The 5,419-nt window shown below is 39.6% G+C and overlaps 1 non-coding gene across 1 annotated transcript; it reads left to right on the top strand.

Moving 5' to 3' along the window:
- The first annotated feature begins 3,092 nt into the window (after positions 1 to 3,092).
- On the top strand, positions 3,093 to 3,199 carry LOC122274844. The gene has a single exon (XR_006228386.1). It is a non-coding gene; the product is annotated as a small nucleolar RNA R71 (small nucleolar RNA).
- The last annotated feature ends 2,220 nt before the right edge of the window (positions 3,200 to 5,419 follow it).

Raw genomic sequence — 5,419 nt, 5'->3', positions numbered from 1 at the left:
ACACTGCTCCAACTACAAAGTCACTTGCATCGCACATAACTTCAAAAGGTTGACTCCAATCAAGCACAATCACAATTGGTGCTGAAATTAGCTTCTCCTTGAGTGCATTAAAGGCCTGCAAATAAACAACATCAAAGTCAAATGCAGAATTTTTCTCAAGAAGATTACATAAAGGTTTAGAGAGTTTAGAAAAATCCTTGATAAATCTTCTATAAAATCCCGCATGTCCTAGAAAACTTCTGATTCCCTTCACATTCTTTAGAGGTGGTAGTTTCTCTATGGTTGCAATTTTGGCTCAATCCACCTCAATTCCTTTAGATGACACTCTATGGCCTAGCACGATCCCTTCTTGAACCATGAAATGACACTTTTCTCAGTTCAAGACTAGATTTTTATCTTCACATCTCTGCAAAACAAGAGCTAAGTTATGCAAACAATGATCAAAAGATGTACCAAAAACTGAAAAGTCATCCATGAATACTTCCATTATATCTTCCACCATGTCAGAAAAGATAGCCATCATGCAACGTTGAAATGTTGCAGGGGCGTTGCACAATCCAAAGGGCATCCTCCTAAAAGCAAATGTTCCATAGGGGCATGTGAATGTAGTTTTCTTTTGATCTTCAGGAGCTATAGCAATCTGATTATACCCCGAATAACCATCCAAAAAACAATAGTAGGAGTACCCAGCCAATCGATCCAACATTTGATCAATGAATGGAAGTGGAAAATGATCCTTCCTTGTTGCTTTATTCAACTTGCGATAATCCATGCATACTCGCCATCCCGTGACCGTTCTTGTAGGAATGAACTCATTATTGTCATTTTTCACCACCGTCATTCCACCCTTCTTTGGTACAACTTGCACTGGACTTACCCATGAACTATCTGAAATAGCATATATAATTCCAGCATTAAGGAGTTTCAAAATTTCAGCTCTCACTACTTCCTTCATTGCTGGATTTAATCTTCTTTGGTGCTCGATCGTTGGCTTGTAAAGCTCCTCCATTAAAATCTTGTGCATACAAATGGAAGGACTTATTCTTTTTATGTCAGAAATAGTCCATCCCAAGGCTGTTCTATGCTCCCTCAATACACGCAGCAACTTTTTCTCTTCTTCGGGTGTGAGTCATGTAGCAACAATCACTGGAAAGGTATCACTATCACCCAAGAATGCATAGCGAAGATGCTCAGGTAATTGCTTCAACTCCGGAGTATTTTTCTGCATCTTTTCTTTATCATTTTCAGATTCACTCTTTGGTACCACCGGCTCTAGCTTCCCCACTTCATTACTAAGTGATGTAACCTACTGCAATGCTCCCAAAGCAAAAACTTAGTGGAGAAATTTTTCACTAACAAAAGGCAAGTCAGATTCACAAACAGCAGAATTATTAAAATCAAAAGCATGAGATGAAGAGGTGATACAGCGTTCTAGGTGGTCGGATGGCATATCTTCTTGAAAGGTCTCTTCTACACATTGCTTAATGACATCTACCCGAAAGCAAGTACTTGGATCTTCTGAAAATTTCATGGCTTGGTAGATGTTGAACATAACCTCTTCCTTGTTTACTCTCAATGTCAATTCATCCTTTTGAACATCAATTAAAGCTCTTCCCGTGGCCAAGAATGGTCGGCCAAGAATTAGTGGGACATCTTTATCTTCCTCCATATCTAACACCACAAAATCAGCAAGGAAAATGAATTTATCCACCTTTACCAATACATCTTCTATGATCCCACGTGGATACTTGATGGATCGATCTGCTAGTTGCAAGGAAATTGTTGTATGCTTCATCTCTCCAAGTCCTAATTTCCTGCAAACAGAAAGTGGCATAAGATTAATGCTAGCACCGAGATCACATAAGACTCTATCAAAAAATGAATCTCCAATAGTGCAAGGCAAAGTGAAACTCCCCGGATCTTTTAATTTTTGAGGCAATTTCTTTTGAAGAATGGCACTGCATTCTTCAGAGAGCTTCACTGTTTCAAACTCTTCCAATCTTCTCTTCTTGGAAATGATGTCCTTCAGGAATTTGACATAATTTGGCATTTTTTCCAAAGCATCTGCAAAAGGAATATTAATGTGAATTTTCTTAAAAATATCCAAAAACTTAGAAAATTGCTTATCTAGTTTTTGCTTTTGAAAACGCTGAGGGTAAGGAAGTGGAGGAGCAAGAATAGGAGGATTGTCAGGAAATGAAATTGTAGGAGGCAAGTCAGTCTCCTCTAGTGTATCATTGACAATCTCCTCTTCTTCTACTTGATCTTTGCTTTGGCCATTGTTCGCAGCGGTAGGGGTGGACTTGCTCTCCTTTAATGGTGCCCTCTCAATTTCTTTTCCATTCCTAAGTGTGATGACCTTGCATTGTTCCTTTGGATTCACTTCAGTGTTGGTAGGAAAAGCTCCTCTTTGTTTGGCATTGATGGTAGTGGCTAGTTGCCCAATTTGCACTTCAAGATTCTTCATAGTGGCTCCCATATTGCTACAATGAGTCTCAATGTTGTCCAACCGTGAATCAGTCTTTTTAAACCTTGCATTGGTCTCCTGAACAAAGGAAATCATGGCATCCTCAAGTGACATCTTCTTCTCACTTGGTTGGCTATCAAATCCTGGAGGAGGTTGAGGTTGCAACACATTCTTTGTATTTCCATATGACAAATTCTCATGATTTCTAAGCCCTGGATGATAGTAATTTGGCATAGGATTACCACGATAGTTGTAGTTCCGATTGTTGACATATTGAACTTGTTCTTGACTCGCCTCATTGCTTGGAACTATCATACTTGTAGATGCAACATATTCTGTACTTTGTGGTATCCTTTGTGTTGTCAAGGCTAAAATCTGATGAGATAGAGTAGCTACTTGAGCGGAAAGGGCTGCTATCGGCTCCAAGTCATGAATTCCAGCAACCTTCTTAGCCAAAGTCCTCTCAGTTGGCCATTGATAGTTGTTTGAGACCATTTCTTCCAAAAGTGCAGTAGCACCTTCAGCTGTCTTCGACATCAAAGTTCCACCAGAAGCAGCATCAACTATAGTTCGAGTTTGCCCATTTAACCCATTATAGAACATCTGAACTTGCAACCAATCTGGCAATCCATGTTATGGGCAACGTCGAACCAAGTCTTTATACCTCTCCCACGCTTCATAGAGTGACTCAAAATCATTTTGCTTGAACTGGCCAATCTCACTCCTAAGTTGGGCTGTTTTTGCAGGAGGGAAGAATTTAGTAAGAAACCTCTCAGCCATGTCCTGCCAACTAATGATGCTTCCCGGTTGTAGAGATTGTAGCCAACCTCTAGCCTTGTCCCTCAAAGAGAAAGGAAACAATCTCAGTCTAATGGTGTCTTCAGTAACACCATTGATCTTCACAGTGTCACAAATCTCCAAGAACATAGCCAAATGAATATTGGGATCATCCAGTGTTGATCCGCTGAATTGAGCCTGCTGCACCATGCTAATCAAAGCTGGTTTGAGCTCAAAGTTGTTGGCATTAATTGGCTGGCTCATTATGCTCGAGTAATTTCCATTCACAACTGGCAGTACATAGTCCTTCAAGGTGCGTGGTAGTACCTCACGATCTTCTTCAGTCATAGCTAGTATCTTATTTCTTCTTAGTGATCTAAGAGTTCTTTCAATCTCCGGATCAACAGGAATAATATCACGAGATCTAGCACGGTGCATCCAATGTCAAAAACACACCTGTAGAACAAATTAAAACAAAATTCTAAATTAAAACCAAGATTACTTTGTATCGATATTGACAAAAAGAATAAGAATAAACCAATCCCCGGCAACGGCGCCAAAAACTTGACCGGTGCAAAACTGCAAGTGCACAGTATTGTAGTTTTATAGTAAAGTAATAAGAAGAGTATCGTCCTCAGGGATTAATACCTTACGTTTGCCAAATACCAAAATTATACTAAACTTGATTTTATCTAGAGGAATCACTAAGATTTTTGTAGTTGCAATTTAAACTAGATCAACTCAAAGAAAAATATGCAAAGGAAAAAACACTGACATTCGAAGATCAAATTAATGGGAAGAAAACTTCTAGGAAATCGATTTCACCTACTTCTTCACTATGCTTTTCTCATCCAGCTAATTTAATTTAAATCTCTTTTGTCTATTAGCAAATCTCTAATTCATCCAAAAGCCTCTTTCGATAGTCAATTGGAATTGACTCTTGGTTATCAATTCACACAAGAATATGCAAATTCAATAATCAAGAACGCAATAAGACCAATGATTTAATTACTACATAGGTTCATACAAGTCTTTCGATCTCTATACTTACCTATGCAGAAATATCCAAGATCTACCCTATGATTCCCTCTTTCGATAGCAAATCACAAGATTACTTATCATCTAATCAATGGCCAGTTAATTAGAAGCAATAAATTCAGAATAAATCAGATAAACAAAGAGAGAATTGCATTAAATTAGCATAGACAATCATGCATAGTTCGGAAATAGGTTACATCGTTTTCCTAGAATGAAGAAAATTTAGCTCATGCTAGAAATGGAATTCAACATAAACGAATTCACCATAATTATTCTGAGAAGATGGGAAGAAAATAAACACTGAAAAATCCTCCTTGCAGCTGCAACTCGTCGTCAAAAGCTCAAGGGAACGATTCAACGCTTTTCTCCCGTCCGTGCTCGTGTATGATTCCAACGTACGTGCAATAATTGGAATTCCCTCTCTAAAAACAGATGATTTGAATCCCTCTAGCTATGTTTTTCTCTCCCAAGAAGTGTTCTCCAGTCAAAACTCGCGGCCCTAGAGTGAAAAATTACTTTTATATGGTATCACGGCGGAAAACCTAGAATCTGTCAAAATACGATGTTCGCTCGAGCTGGGTGTCGAGCGCACATCGAGCGTTTGACTCTGTTTGAATTCACTCGAGCATCCAGTCGAGCGCATGTCGAGCGTTCGACTCTGCCTGATTTCGCTCGAGCGGCCAATGTCTCTGCTCGAGCGATCTTTGTTTTTCAGCAATCCGCTCGAGCTCCCTATCGAGCGGCAGTCGAGCATTTGAATCTGCCTGAATTCACTCGAGCGGCCAAAAGTCTCCGCTCGAGCGAATTTGTAAAATTTGCAATATGAAATTTTACAAGTCATCAGGAGCTATTAAAGGAAAAGGATGAAAAGATGGGTGTAGGGAGTGTCAAGAAGAAAAGGCCTCGATGATGCCTCGATGACGCTCGATAGAATGTGGAAGGGTAGTGCAGAACAGTCTACCCCTGAGATTATATAAGCACCAGGAGGGACGACTCGACTCTCGGGATTGTGGGAGTTTGTATGCCACACAAAAATGGCAAACCCAGATCACAAGGAGAGAACATGACAGGAGCCGCCTGAAACCATCAATGTAGATAGGACAAAATGTGCACAATCAAGTACTTGAAGATAATCGT

The sequence above is a fragment of the Carya illinoinensis genome, chromosome 8 (assembly GCF_018687715.1).
Source record: "Carya illinoinensis cultivar Pawnee chromosome 8, C.illinoinensisPawnee_v1, whole genome shotgun sequence".
NCBI lineage: Eukaryota > Viridiplantae > Streptophyta > Magnoliopsida > Fagales > Juglandaceae > Carya > Carya illinoinensis.
Note: the sequence above shows the minus strand (reverse complement) of the source record. Positions and strands in the feature narration are given on the sequence as shown.